This window comes from Lissotriton vulgaris, chromosome 4_1 (genome assembly GCF_964263255.1).
Source record: "Lissotriton vulgaris chromosome 4_1, aLisVul1.2, whole genome shotgun sequence".
Lineage (NCBI taxonomy): Eukaryota > Metazoa > Chordata > Amphibia > Caudata > Salamandridae > Lissotriton > Lissotriton vulgaris.
Genome location: NC_141691.1, coordinates 502866397 through 502883031, shown reverse-complemented (window position 1 = coordinate 502883031; position 16635 = coordinate 502866397).

The window sequence follows — 16635 nt, the reverse complement described above, 5'->3', positions numbered from 1 at the left end:
TATCTGTATGAGTAAGTGAGTGTGTGTGTAACTGTATGGGAAAATAAGTGGCAGTGTGACTGATTGTATCGGTGAATGAGTAGGCGTGTGAGTAGCTCTATGGGTGACTGACAGTGTGTGAGTAGCTGTATGGGTGTATTAGTGGATATGTCAGTGGCAGTATTAGTGAGTGGATGTATGAGTGGGTGTATGGGTGAGTGAGTGAATGTGTTGAACTATGAATCAGTGAGTGGATGTGTAAGTGCTGGTATGGGTAAATGGGGTATGGGTAAAAGGGAAAAGGACCAGGAGTCTATTTTTTGCCCTATATGTGGCAAGGGCAATAAAAATAAATCCCCCTTATTGCTCTTCTATTCTGAGTTTTTGAACTCCCGCTGCAAATGGATATGCCACCTAGGTTTTGATATGGGAATAACCCAATACCAGGTAGCTCATAGGATTCTAAAAACCGATACCTCCCCTAAAATTGTATTCGCCTAGAGTACATTTTAGAGGCAACCTGGTACTGGTACCTGGTACAAGAGAATAATAATCTTATAAGCTGTTTTTTTAATGATTTCACATACTACCTCAGTCATTTTAAAAGTTTTAAAACGTTTTATTTTAATATGTATTTGTATTGCATTTTCAACTTAATTGATCCATGTGATGAGACTGCTATAGTATTTTTGCTGTATTTTTACAGCTGTTAACTATGATTGCCCTGACTCCACCTTGTGGGCTATTATCTTTCCTTCTCTTTTTGCCTTTTTTAAGGGAAAGAAAAAGAAATGAGTACATTGATATTTTCTATTGCAAAGGTTGTGTAGCTGTTTTACCGTGTTCTTGTTTCTGTTATTTTAGTTTTCTTCTATTTCTAAAGCACAGGCCACTTTACTCTCTGGCATGACTCAACTACATTGAGGGCTATGATATTTTATGTAATTAATTATTAGAAATGTAAGTTAAGTGTTTTTATGATCAAGGGGCGCTAGAGGGCGCACTGCGGGATGGCTGCCTGAAGTGACAGCTCCGCCGGACAGACTTCGGCCCTGCGTATTTTCGCCCTTAAAGCAGACGGCATGCTGCTGTAAATTGGCAGCGATAGGCAGCAGAATGTGTCTAGAAGCAGAGGAGCGTTGTTGACAAACTTTGGTTACCAGACTGAGGGTCTAGCGAGCAGTTACATCTCCACAGCGCGGCAGCCGAAGCTCTGTAAAATGGCACCCGATGGACGGTTGGAGTGCTGAGTGGAGAGCTGAGCGCTGCCAGGCGGGAAAGTGAAGCGCACGGAGCCCTGTGACCGTGACTGGGGCGGCCGGTGCTTACACCCTGTGGAACGGTCGCCCGTCGCCCTCTGTGCCCGCTGTGAACTGTCTTGGGTGCTTCTATCTGCGGCACCACCACCGCACTAAAATGGCGGCCTCCATAAAGCAGTACGAGGAAGGCCGCTGGGTCAGGTAGTAGAGCTCTCCTCTGTCGTCTTTGCTGCCCCTGCCTCTTATGTTGTGCCCATGCCACGGAGGACATTGGATGGGGGGAACTGTGGGCACGAATCGAGAGCTCACCGCCAGAGGCAGGGGAATGTGGGCCGTGAGCTAGCGACAGCACCTAGAGGACGGGGGGGCCTGATTCTCCTGGCTCAGTAGGTGCTATTGGTCATGTCCGACTGCTGCGTTTCGCCCCAGCAAGCAATGCATTATATGCACCGAGAGGGCCAGAAATTATTAAATCTCACTGTGGCCACGTTAGACACGCATTGCAGAATACTCTGCGCCTGCCCTGCCCACCCGACATGGCGCAATGGAGGTGACGCCAGCACAACTATGCTTAAAAGTTAGCCAAGTGCGCTGAATGTGTGGAGAGCGAGCTGCTTTGCATGGCGATTGGTGAGAATGGGCTGGAGGGTCCCGGGAGTTGGCCATTTTGTGGACAATGATAACACGCTAGCCTATGCCGCGTGGAGAGCTGAAGTCAGGGGCCGGAGCCAAAACTTATTGCATTATTAATGCGGATTCCCTGTTGTGGATCTCTGGTTGGCGACAGTGGGAGCTCATGCTGCACAGTCCTAACTGTTACCATTGCCTTCTGACATTTGCATACTGGCTCGGTGTGCCTCCTCCCTCAATATTTGTCTTTGTCACCTGAATGTCTCTGCGCCTCTACCCTTGGATCGTACTTGGCTATAATAGGTGGCGGAGAAGAGGGTGAAAGTCATTAGAAGACAATAGGAATATCACTAGGGATCCCCCCGTGATCGACTGCGCTGACATTGATCTTCTCTGAAGGGCCCCTTTCACTATAGAGCACTGCTCTCAGACCTGTGTTTTAAGGTGCCAACTCTTCCACCCAAGATGGGGAAGCCAGACAAACAGCAGCCAAAGCTTAACTCTGAATCGCGCAGGGCGGTGCGTGGAGCAGCGACGCGCTCTGATACAGAAACAGATGTGAACATTGCCACGGAAAGCAGCATGGAGTCTATTCTAAAGGCGATACAGTCCAACTTTCAGGACATTAATGGGAAGCTTGACCACCTTACCTGCCGAGTGGATAATATGGCGGCAAATTTAGACAAACAGAGGGAAAGACTGGATGCGGCTGAAACCCGTATATTGGTGGTAGAAGATGAGGCACCCACTACTGCTAACAAATGTGGAGGAATGGAGAAGGTGTTGGAAGTGATTAAAGCCAAGACGCAAGATTTGGAGGCCAGATTGCGCCGAAATAACGTCCGAATAGCTGGTGTTCCGGAAACAACCAACACGGGCCGCATGGAGACGTATGTGGAGGAGCTGTGTCAAGCGATTTTCGGAGTGGAACAACTATCTCCGCTTTTCATAGTCGAGCGAGTGCACAGGTCAATGGCACCGCATCCTCCACCAAGCACTCCACCTAGACCCATAGTGGCTCGAATTTTAAATTATTGTGATTGAGACAACATACTTTGGATGGCGCGGGAGAAACGACAAGTCACCTAGCAAGGTAATGAACTAGAATTCTACCCGGACTATACTATAGCTGTGCAACAGGCCCGCAGGGAGTTCGCTAATGTTAAGTTGAAGCTGAGAAACATGTAGGTGGAATACACCATGTTGTACCCAGCACGTCTGAAGGTAACCTGGGAAGGTAAACCAACCGTACTCCCCACTCCTAAGGCGGCCCAGGACTTCATCAAAAAAATTGCTGGTAAGCGCAAGGAACAGAAACGTGCTGATCTACAGCAGGATTCCGACTAATCAGCCGACTTGTACGGACCCCTCCACTGCAATTGTCTTCGCCATTGTGGATGACATAATAAGTGTCCTTGAGGTGACTGATCTGAGGGTGCCGCACTGGTTGAGCACTGTATGACTCCTGAGTGGTAAGTACATGCTTTCAACACAATATATAACATTTGGGCACTATGGATCAGAGCAACGTGGTCATGGCTGGATGCCCGAGGAGGAGACCCATCGATGGCTGGAGAATGGGACATGTAGCTGTGAGACTGCAGTGCAGATAACGGGATTGCATGTAATTTCCAGACCCTATGTATTATGCATTGGGTTTTTTGAGGGGGGGGGGGGGTTTGACGGGTCCTGTGGGTGGCACTTATCCTGGCTTCCTCATGGGCGGTATCGGGGTCGGTGCTCTAAATATTAGTACAAGTGCTGTTTGGGTTTGATCTCATCCTCACTGAACAGTTGATATCCAATGGCTGTGTGAACTTATGGTTCTAAGTTGCCTACCCGGCGATTTCTGCAGGGGGAGTTCACGATCTAAGAACTTTGGGGCATATTACCAACAACTAGCGATAATTTTTGTCTCTAACTTGTTTAGAGACAAAAATTATCACCGCACATCGGCGATTTTTATCGCAGATAAACCTTGCTATTAACAAGGTTTATCGCAAATGCGATAAAAAACGGCCGAAATGCATGAATATCGCTGAAAAGTCAGCGATATTCATGCATTATCGAGCTAATGCTCTTAGCCATGTTATCCACCTCCCATTGGATAACATGGCTAAGAACTGCTCAGGGCAGGTGTTAGCTTTTGGAGATATTCCCGCTTAGCGTGAATATCTCCAAAAGTTGGTAATAGGAGATAGCGATGTTAGCGACTGTTTTCAGTCTCTAACATCTTGGCACGCCCACTTTGCATCTCATTAGTGATAAATATCACTGACATGCAAAGTGGGGCCCAAGATGGTCGCTATCTCCTACTAGCTGTCGCTAACTGGTGTTAGCGACAGCTTGGTAATAGGGAGATAATTTTATCTCCGCTTTCTTGGCTTTTAAAGCCAAAAAAGCGGAGATAAACCCCCTTGATAATATGCCCCTTTGGGTTTGGTTGATGGCTCATTCTTACTTGCTTCTACTGTACTGGAGGGTTTGTGAATAATATGATTATTTGCGTCTTAGTTGCAGTTGTTCCTCCCTGCCTATCTTAGTACTCAGATCGCAATTTCCTGATGCTTATGTTAAGAGGCGGTGGTCTTACAGCACATGAAATGTGCCTCCTGCTCTAAATGCTGTCAAAAGATTGAGATGTTGATATGCTGTTGCTTGTACTGCATGCAATGTTGTCAATACTGATCAAAACATTCATGATGATTTCGTCTGTTTTAATAATTATGGTCTGTCCACATCCATTAGTTTGGATGGTGTTGTGTACCCTGGGCAGGCCTCCACATGGGTGCTCCCCATACTGTTCATGGTTTCAAAAGATGTTCAATCTGGGGTATGCTTTGGCAAAATTGGGTTGCTGAAGTGGGTGGGGGGGGGTTGAATTGGGGGTTAGCTAAATTTACAGGATGAGACCACTTAAGATGCATTGCTGAGGTCCAAGTTGTAAGCATTTACTGTGTCGAGATTCTTACACTAGCACACCACAGTTCCCGCGCCAGGGAAAGACACGACAAGCACGATTTTTCATGGCTACTACTCCAATGTCCATGACAGTTAGGCCTAACACCACAGTGGGACGGGTAGACCTAAATCTGCTTACATGGAATATACGTGGCTTTACGAATCCAGGTGGACATTGCGTTATTACAAGAGACGGTCAAGGTAGATATATCATACTAACGGGGATGTTGCGAGGGCAGTGGGTAGCAATCATTAACACCTATGGGCCTTACATTGATGCACCTGATTTCTTTCATGAGGTTTGGCAGCATTTTCAAGACGAGCTAGATAGAATGTTGATTTGGGGAGGGGACATAAACCTCACTCTAAATGATGACTTAGACTGATAGGGACCAACCATAGAGCCACATAGAAAGGCGTGAGCTAAGGTGCTAGATGTCATGGTCGAAATGCAATTACAAAACATTTGGAGGGTGCAGAACCCAGGATCCAGAGAGGCACCGTACACATCTGTAGCATACGGTAGCTGGTCCCGCATTGACTATTGGCTTGGCTCAGACAAAGCTTTGCTTTGGACCACAGAGGTCAAACATATGCCTAAAACACTTTCAGATCATAATCCCATTCTACTGTCCCTTAAGATACCGCACTAAACACCACCCCCATACAGTTGGAGATTCAACGCTAAGGCACTTATTGATTCGGTTTATGCGGACACAGTGGCCAGGGCTATCAAAGAATATTTGCAACTGAATGCACTCTCCACACAGGATCCGTGCCTTCTTTGGGTGGCTTTTTAAGCCACCTTAGGAGGAGTGTGCATAAGTACCACTGTAGGGATATTACGAGATATCCGAGGGCAGCTGACACGTTGTGAGGCATGGCTGAAGTCACTTGAAAATCAATACGCACGCACGCAGAACCAGTCCATGTTGCGGAAACTGAGGCAAGTTTTAACTGAATACCAATCCTTTCGCTAATGATGAACCTAAATATATTCACAAACGCCCTGCAGCTAGGGCTTTTGGAGAGGGGTGTAGGCCATGCAAAGTGTTAGCGTTAAAAAATATGCGAAGGCCGTAGTCCCCAAACAGTGTTGCAGATACGGGGTGAGGATGGCTCCATCTGTGCAGACACGACTGGTATTCTGCAAGGGTTTGTACAAAACTATAGCGTGCTATATGAATCACGTCCCACAGCGTCATCAGCAGAAGTTTTAGATTATTTGGAAGATGTGGCCATTGCTTGGCTATCGGACACACAAAGGGCCCATCTCTCGCTGCCAATAACGGTAGAGGAAGTCACAGAGGTCATCAAATCATTACCAAATGGCAAAGCTCCAGGCCCAGATGGGTTTACCTGTGAGTTCTACAAGACCTATGCTGAACTGCTTGCCCCTCACCTGGTTGAGATGTATGGAGATGCTGTTGAGAAGTCCATACTCCCGCCAACATTACGGGAAGCAGTGGTGATAGCCCTCCTGAGACCTACAAAAGATCCTGAGCTCTGTGACTCGTACAGGTCTCTATCGTTAATTAATGTGGACTCCAACCTTTTAGCCAAACTGCTTGCAACGAGACTGCAACCCCTTATGACCAACCTGGTCCTCCCAGACCAGTCAGGTTTTATACCATCTAGGGTTACTATGCATAATACCCGGACACTATTCGCTCTTTCTCATTATTTGATACCTAGCACTAAAGCAGTGGCGGTAATGTTAGATGCCGCCAAAGCTTTTGACTCCATTGAATGGTCATATCTACTGACGGTGCTTAGAATGGGTTTCCCGCCTGTGTTTCTTCAATGGGTGAAATTACTGTATACGCGCCTATAGCTAAAGTTCGAGTGAACGGCTATGTCTCAGACCCAATAAATATAGCGCGTGGGACGAGGCAAGGATGTCCTCTGTCCCCTATGTTATTTGCCTTAGCCCTTGAGCAAATAGCATGCAAAGTCTGACAGAGTCATCGATCATCCGCCTTGCAGTTCTTGAGTAGGCCTTTACATATCTCACTGTACGCAGATGATATGTTGCTATATGTACGTGACCCCGAACAAAACTTAGCCCCATTGTTGCGAGAGTATATTAGATTTGGGAGGCACTCTGGGCTCCAAATTAATTGGTTGAAATCCTCTATTATTCCACTGATGGATTCCACCCTACCACATACCACAGAATTCCCCTTAGAATGGCAAACGGACCCTATAAAATACCTTGGTGTCTGGTATCATAGAGATCCTGAGATTGTTATCAGAACCAACTACGGGAGAGTGTTGTCTTCATTGGATGATAAAATTAGTCACTGGATACAGTTACCGCTATCGCTCGCAGATCGAATTACAATTGTAAAAATGGTCATTCTCCCCAAACGGCTCTATCTTTTTAATAATATCCCGATCCCCCCCCAAGAGAAGTATTCAAACGAATAACATCAGTAATTGTCAAAATGAATTTGGGCAGGTAAGCAGGCACGTGTTGAACTGCGAACTCTATCCTTACCATACTCCTGGGGCGGTTGATGCGTGCCTGATTTTCTCCTATATTATCTCTGTGCTCAGGCGCAATACGCTACCTATTGGTATCACACGATACCATACCTGACGTAGAAGAAGGGGATGCCTTATCAACACCTTTAACAGTTATTATCACACATCACCGACCTCCACTACTGACAAATAAGTTACCTCTCTATGCCCCAGCCCTACCGCTACGTCACCACCCTGAGCTTTCTGTTACAAATAAAGAGGTTGGTATGAACTAGCTGCATCAGGTAGGAATAGACACATTAGGGACCTCTATCACAATGGGATGCTCAAAACGACACAATATTTATCGTATATCAAAAATCAGACACTAATGTTCCGCTTCACCTATCATAGGCTCCAGGGGGCGATCAGGAAGTTATACCCCAGCTATCCCCCTGAACCACCACAACTAGATACCTAACAGCTCATTTTATCTTCACCGAACACCACACATTTAGTTTCACAATCATATACTATGGCGCAGAGCGAAACTGTGTACACTACAGACAGGGCACGAAAGAGATGGAATGCAGTACTTGTTGTCCCACTCACCGAGGTGGAATGGCAGACTGCTTGTGCCCTAACTCAAATGTTAACGCCCAACGGCAATCTAAGGATTCTCCATTTTAAATATTTACATCAAACATATTATACACCTGTGAAGCTGTATAAATCTGGCCTCCAGTCGGAGGCGAGTTGCAAACGTTGCGGCTCTGATATGACAGATTTTGTCCACCTTGCAAGGTACTGTTTAAAGGTGCAGGACTACTCGGTGGCGGTCACCTCCTTGTTGGCAGAAATGGTGGAGACTGAAATTGTTTGTAATATTCGCACCTGTTTACTGGGGATAATGGGGAATGTACGGGCTATGAAGCGCAAATTCTGTATGGTGGCACTATTGCTTGCTAGACAACGGGTCTCCTCATTATGGGAGAGTAAGACTGCACCCACCCTCAAGCAATGGATCTGTGAAATGGCTTACTGTCGAGATACGTTACAAACGTATGAAGAAGAATTGCCTACTCGATCCTGCCCTAAAGATTATTGGAAGTATTTAACGAACTATTTGAATGTGCATCCAACTGTATAATTGTATTATCTGAAAGTGTCTTGCCTGTTCCATATGAGCTAGATGTAAGGTGGAAGCATCTTTGGTATTTTACATTTCATATACATAGATGATGAATGCGGTAGTGTAATGGTCCGAACTGTTACTTGTATTTGAGAAATTTGCTTTCTGAAAATTCAATAAAAAAATGTTTTTAAAGTGTTTTTATGATCATTTTAATAACATATTTTAGTTTTTATTCCCTATTGTGGATATGTATTTTGATGGTTTTAACAACCAAATAAAGGGCTTGATTAGGATCGCGGTCTTCCCGCATCCTCCGGGCCAGCGGAAGCCACCGCTGTCCCGGAGGATGAGGGAAAACCGCTGCGGAGGCACAGAAGACCCACCGCCAAATTAGGAGGGCGGTAGGTCTCAAAATCCGTCCGCTGCTTTTCCGCCGCGGTCGCCTTCCGATCGCGGCGGAAAAGCTCTAACATGGCTGGCGGTGTCTGTCAGACACCGCCAGCCATATTAGGATAGCGAAAAACATATGCTTTTGGGAAACATCACTTACAACGCATTTATTACAACGCACTACCATTACAACGCAACCATTACAACGCAAACCATTACAACACATTGCGCTGGGGGGCGCTCTAGGATAGGGAATATATTTAATTTACTATCCAACACCTTCCCTACTATCCACGGGACTGGAGTTGGAATAGTAAATTAAATAAATCACTATCCAGCGCTTAAAAGCACTATGCGTTGTAGTGGTATGCGATGTAAAAACCGCGTTGTAACAGCAGGCATTGTAATAGCCTGCGTTGTAACGACACCAATCCATGCTTTTCCACTGCGACTTTTCTGCCGTGGAAAAGCATTCGGAGATTGCCTTCGGGGGCCCATTGCGGGCCCCCTTGGTGACGGGGGTGGGGGGTGCACTTGGGGGGTACCTATGGTACCCCCCTGCATTTGCGTGGACAAAGCGGCGGGCACCGCACGGTGCCTGCTGCTTTGTGCACGCAAATGCCATGCATGCTTTTTTAACATTGCGGCGGGTGCAGCTTGAAGCTGCACCCGGCGCAATGTTAAAGATTGAGGATGTGACCGCCACCCTGGCGGTCACATCCTAATCTGCACGGAGGGACATCCGCAGCCCCTGCGGACGGTCCCTCCTACTCTATGGAGCCCGTCCGCCATCATAATCGGCCCCCTAGTTTATATATAATTGGTATAGGTGTGTGAATGGGTTTCAAAATTATAATAGGAGTGGATGTATGAAAGATATATATGGGGTGTGAGTAAGTGATTTAATTTGAGAGGTCATCAGTGATGTCATGAGTAATGTCACTGACCATGTCATGAGTGATGTAATGTGAGGTCATGAGCAGAAAATTGTGGGAGCGAAAGTTATAGTTAGCTCAGCTAACTATAACTTCTGAATTTCACTGGTTTTATGAGTGAAACCTGAGCCTAACAATAACGTCCCTGTAACCTTTGTTTTTTTCATTGAATTTCTAAGGTCTTTTTTAAAAATTCAATTTCCTAACTATAATGTCCCTGCAACGTTTGTTTTTTTCTGCGACTTTATAAAGCTTTTAAAATGCTAATTCCTAACTATAATGTCTCTGTAACCTTTATTTTTTTCAGTGAAATTCGATGGTTTGTTAAGTAGTAGCCATGTTTGCAGAGTAGTGGAGAAAAGGGGATGGGCTTCCAACCAGCTCTGAGGAATCCCAGAATGTGGGATTTACAGGAGGTACCAGGAGGGCATTTTGGCCAACAGGGTCCCTAAGGAGTGAAGCTGAATTTGCAGAGTGGTGGAGACAGAGGGTGAGGCCTCCTAAGGTCTCTTAGTCATCTCATGGTGTGGGACATACTGGAGATAACACAAGGGGTATTTAGACCCCAAGGACATCCTTGGGGGCAAAATACCCTTCCTGTTACCTCAGTAAGTCCCACAGACTGGAATTTCTAGGACCTCATAGGAGACAGCCCCCTTTCTACGCCACTCTGCAAACATGCCTCCTGGCACGCTATTAGTAGGGAGATGAAGTACCCTTGGCTATTGAAGGTCACTGGGGGCCAACTACCCTTCCTGATACCTACAACATTTCCCACACAGGGGGTTTGCTGAGAGGTTTTTGATGGCCATGCTTATTTTTTCCTGGGAGGGTGAAGACTCTATTACTTTAGAAGCATTCCACGACTGCCTGAGAGATACTGCTGGCTGGTTACACCATAATTCCCTCCAATTTAACTCCTCTAAAACCGAGGTTCTGTTTTGCCCAGCCAGCCGCATACCTCGCCCTTTGCCTGCTGGTTTCTGGCTTCCAGAAAACTCGGACAATCCGTCACCTGTGGCCAGTGTTCGGAATTTGGGCGTCATGCTTAATAACAAGCTGAGCATGGAAACACAGGTTTCGAGAACAGTTGCCACCTGCTCTGCCCTTATGCGATCACTACGCAAAATCCTGCCACTACTTCCACTATCCGCTAGAGCGCAGATAGTCAGGTGTACCATTCTTAGTCGCATTGACTATTGTAATGCTCTCCTGCTTGACTCTCCCTTGGTACTACTGGACCGACTCCATCGTGTCCAATCAGCAGCAGCCAAACTGGCCCTTGGATGGACCAGAAGATCCTCAACCAAGGCTGCTCTAGCCGAGCTGCACTGGCTTCCCTTGAAGCAACGTATTGCCTTCAAGTCTCTTTGCTTGGTCTTTAAGGCATTACATGGGCTAGGACCTATCCCTTTACAACGGATGTTCACCTGGTATACACCAACCAGAGCTCTTCGATCCGCCACCGCTCGACTTGTAACAGTACCCAGATTTAAGAGAGCTAGGATCGGGGGAAGATCATTCCGAGTGGCGGCTGCAAAGCTCTGGAACAGTCTGCCCGCCGACATCCGCCATACTTCACAGCTCCTGCCTTTTCGAAAACTAATAAAGACTTGGCTTTTTCCCTAGAGTCCCTCTGTCACTACTAAACAATCTTCCACTATTTCTATTTTAGGAGTAGCCACCCTAGCGCCAGGATGCCTGCCAGGCGACAGCTGCGCTCTCTAAATGTTTTAAATAAATAAATAAATAAAATGCCCCCTTTCTCCTCCACTCTGCAAACGCATCTCCTGGCACACTACTAGCTGGGGGATGACGTCCTCTTGGCTCTTTAGGATCCTTGGGGTCTAATCAGCCCTTTCTTTAACCTTCAGTAAGACCCAAACAGATGGATTGCTGAGATCTGGTCAGAGGGCATGCCCCGTTTCCCCACCACTCTGTAAATGCACCTCCTGGTGTACTGCTGGAGTCCCCCATTCATTAATATTTATTTTAGCCCTAGGGAGGTGGCGGTCCCTGGGGCTGTGCTGCAAGGCTCCACCACATATAATCAAATTACTGCCCCAGGGAGATGACAGTCTCGGAGGCTGTGGAAGGCCCTGCGGGCCCCTGCCTTTTTATTTTTTAGAGCCCCAGGGAGGTGGCGGTCCCTGGGGCTTTGCATAAGCTCAAGAGGGGGGTCCCAGGAGCCCTCATTCTTCATGCACCCAGGGCTTTAAAAAAAAAAGGTGTGGGAGCCTGCAAGTCTTTTTTATTTTTTATTTTGCCATGGATTCGTGGATCCAAAAGCTAGTCTGCAATTCTTACCCTGCCCTCTTTTCTTTACTTTTTTACTTTTTTTCTGGAACTCAGCTTCAAGCTGTGTCCCAAGATGGTTGAAGTGTTGGCAGCCAATCACATTTTTGTAGGATCCGCAAGTCCACTGCAAGAACTCGGGTTCCCAGATATCTATATGTTTTAAACTGTAATTTCTCTAATACTCATGAACGAATTTACACCGAATCACAAAAAGCATGCTTTCTTGACGAAAATCTAGCTTTCTGCCAAATATTTAGTCATTCCGTCCAGCAGTTCGAGCTGTAGTTGTGTTCAAAAAATGAAAAATAACCTTAGGCATAACATGGGGGAAACATGTTTTGGGACCCACCTTTTTCTTGGCCCCTGCTTGACGGATCCCCCTGAAACATTCAACACAGCAGCTGAACCAGGTTCTGTGAAAATGTCTTGGTGATTTGTCGAGCGGCGCCAAAGTTGATAGCAAAACAAAAATGTTTTTCCTTTTGAATATTTGATGCTAACTATAACTACCTACTGGCGATTAACAGTAGGTTTTATATATACATATATTCACTGAATCAAAGGTTAAAGCAACATGACAGGTGCATTTGTGAGTGACAACATTAATGTTTTGAAGTAAAGAAAATACTCATAAAATCACCAGTAACTATGACTTGAACCCCCACCATGCACTTCTTATGACCTCACATATGACATCACTCTTGGCATGCTCTTTGACATCATTTATGACATCACTGATGGCATCTCAAATTGCATTATTGATTACATCACTGATGACATCATCACATTAGTATGCTAGTTTGTTTTATTGTTTACCTACTGGTGTGTAACTACCATATTCATGTTCTACCTACTTTTGTCCAGATTGTGTCTAGCTAATGGGCAAGTTTACAAGATGGATGTGCTCCTAATGCACCATACATGTGTATAGGTATGGAACCCGTTATAATTCTTTATATTGAAGAGTTACTCTATGTGCAGGTGACAATGCTTTGATACTGCAGAAACATTTCCAGCAGGGCAAAGTTTCAATGTACTACATGTAAAGTATTGTAAGCAGCTTTGAGTTATTTGACAGAATCATCTCAGCATGTCATTTTATGCTTAGCCTAGAAGAATGTGTGCACCAGGTACTAACCTATGGATATGTGTTTGTTTTGCTTCAGAAGATGAGCTATCTGTAAAGTTTTCATCCCAGTTTGAAGGCTGCAGGTAGTATTATCTTCAGCACCTTTGGACCTTGGGACTTTTAAGTGAAAGGTCGCTCTCAGGACAAGTTTTGCATTGAGTGCATACTGTGCTTAGTAGATACTTTTTAATACTCTACGGTGTATTCCTCATGAGAGTTTCACTGTCTGCAAACAGTATGGTAGAGTGTAACTCTCTCCATAGAGAAAAACACTGTTAACAGTACCCACTTCTCTACTCATATTCACTTTATTTCTTAATGTAGGTTTAGTGACTATGAGACTTTTGATGCAGATAAAGGTTGTCTGTAGTAGAGCATTAATTGTGGAACAGACGTTGGGTATCTTGAGGAACTTGGCACTCAATACAAACTCTAAATTGCACCCTTTTTTAAGAACTGGTTAGGGATTGTTTATTTTCAATACTCCTTGTCTCTGCTGACAAAAGACAATGACATTCTTCTCATCATTCAATATTTGTGAGTTAATTAGTAAAAAAAATATGGAGCATTTTATCTCCCACTCTACCCTGTCATTAAAACTCATCGAGGATTTCTGAGCCTCTTCTCTAATCACTCAGGGAGAATCCCAATTGTGCGGTGGTTCAGGTTTCTGCTTCATTTACTGAGCACTAATGCTGCCTTGATGGCAGCGTGTGGGCTAGTAAATCTTTAATATATTGTATTAACTTAAATTAGGCTGTCTTGTGGTAGATGGAAGATTTGCAAATGCTCTTTTTATCACTTGGACATTTTCCAAATTTATGGTACTTAGGAAAGGTGGTATTATTGGGAAGGCTGAGCAGTACTTTAGCTTTTAGCAGGTAATGAGGCATTTACCCTATCGATCTATTCAGAGAAATGGCAATTTAAAAAATAAACCCATGATGTCATATAAATGTACAATACTTCAAAAAATGTGAGCTAGTACCACATTAGCTGCCCTACTTCCCCACATTTCTCAGTGTTCATGATTTTCTATACACTGTTCTGTAAAATCTGTTAAGATGTCATTAATAAGCAGGGTTTTCACATCTTCATAGGGAAAAACTATTGATGTTGTTGTATTAATTTAAAACTCCAATGTTTCCAATCATTTGTTCATGGATTTAAAGCATTACTAAGGTACAGTTCATTTTAGCGCCACTGAAATCACATGCAGAGGTTACTTTATGCTTGTTACTAGTTGCAAAATAACCCATTTGATGCCCCCTTCTGCATCATATCTAAGGAATTGGTATATAGTATACAAGTACTGGTTTATGCCAAGCTAAACCTATTAGGAGGCCTCAAGATATCAAATTGTACTGTCATCACAACTGTAATATTAGAGCTGTATTTTTATCATATATTATAGAAGAGGCATCAGCAGCAGCCAAAGCATGGATTTGTAGGATATAGATGTCATGAGTTCCCAGTGTGTGTAGTCTTACAGCATTCAGCTGCAACAATTCAAAAGAATCTGAAACAATGATGAAGGGAGGAGTTTGGATTATGTTGGCAGCAACACAATGGTAGTTTTCATGGTGGCAATACAGACGGTATTGTAATGTGATGTTGATAATCTGTGATAGTGGTAATGGTGATTGTGGTTATGGTAATTGTAATTGTTAGACCCGGCATCCTAAGCGTGGTTTAACTTTTTTCCTTCAATCCTCCTGTTTTGCTAACTTCCTTTTAGCTTGCTTTTGGACTCTGAACCTTTAACCTCTGCTAATCAGTGCTAAGGTGCGTGTGCTCACTCAATAAAACATGGTAGAATTAGCCTATATCCAATTTTCATATTTAATATGTTTGTAAGTGCAATATAGAGGGAAGCCTTTACAGTGGTCTGGGCACTGAAGATGTTGATACCATACCTGTTTGGTGCTCACTTCCTGGTTCAGGCAGACCATAGACCCCTCAGATGGCTAATGCAGATGAGGGGTGAGAATTTCAAACTGTTGAGGTGGTTCATCTCCCTAGAGGGATTAGACTTTACAGCTGAATACCGTGCTGGAACAGACCACACCAATACTGATAATGTCTCTAGGTTCTTCTACCTTAGTGAAGAGAAGTCCAAAGAAGTTGGGTAGTTCTCCCCACTTTCAACTGGAGGGAGGGGCACTTGTTAGGCCTTGTGTCTTGATGTGGGTTCTCCCTAACCTTTTGTCTTCAACCCTCCTGCTTTATTGACTTCGTTTTGTTGACTTTAAGACTCTGCACACTTTAGCACTACTAAACAGTGTTAAAATGCTTGTGCTTTCTTTAAAACATGGTAGAATTGGCTTATATACAACTGACATTTTAAGTGGCACTACATGTGCCGAGTGCTTGTAAATTAAATGCTACTAGTAGGTGTGCAGCACTGATTGTGCCACATACTTAAGTACACTTTAAACATTTCTCAGGTGTGCCTTTACAGCCTGTGTGTGCAGTTTTTAATCTGCCATGTTAACTTTGCAAATAAACCTTTTGCCAGGCCTAAACCTTTCTTTATAATATGTGTAAGTCACTCCTAGGGTAGACTCTGGGAACACAGAGAGCAGGGTGCAGTGTATTTTAAAAGTAAGATGTACTTCTAAGATTTACATGTCACGTTACTGAAAAACTCTTAAATTTGTTTTTCACTACTACAAGGCCTTCCTCTCTCATTGTAAAATGTTGGAGTTACCTTATTACATTTAATTATTGGTAATGTACAAATGGAAGCATGTAACCAGTTCACGTTTGGTGACTTTCGAATTGTAAGGAAAAATCCTGTCTCATGATGAATTCGGATTTTAAATTACAATTTTGAAAATACCACATTTACAGAGTTGGCATTTCCCTGTTTTAGTCATTTAGTGCCTATGACCTGTCTCTGGGCTATGAGTGTAGCTGACTGTAATGATCTTTTTTATTACGTAGAAAACGAAATTGCATACATTAATACATATATTAGTACAATCTTGCATCGCAGCACATTTGCAAATGAACAGCATCATTTATTAAGTGGCACAAATCTAATAGCGACTACACCACAATTCATTTATTCAGAAACGCAGAAAAGGGGAACGAAAGAGAGAGAAAGAAACACACAGACACAACTCATTCAGGCAGAAATCACCAGCTCTGTGTAGTTTTTTTTTAAGCTTACAGCATATAGGCTCTCATATTGCTTCACCTGTTTGACCTTATTTAGCCATTGACTAAAGGTAGGAACCTCTATCGATCTCCAGTTTTGTAATATTCGTGACCTTGCAATCAACAGGGCAACACACATTAATTGCTGTTACTATAATGTGCTATTGCTAGGTTGTGAATCATTCCAAACAAAGCCCCATAAAGATCTAGTTGTAGACCCATCTGAAGTTTTGAACTAATAAATCCAAATATTTGAACACAAAATAATGAAGACACGGACATGTAAAGAAT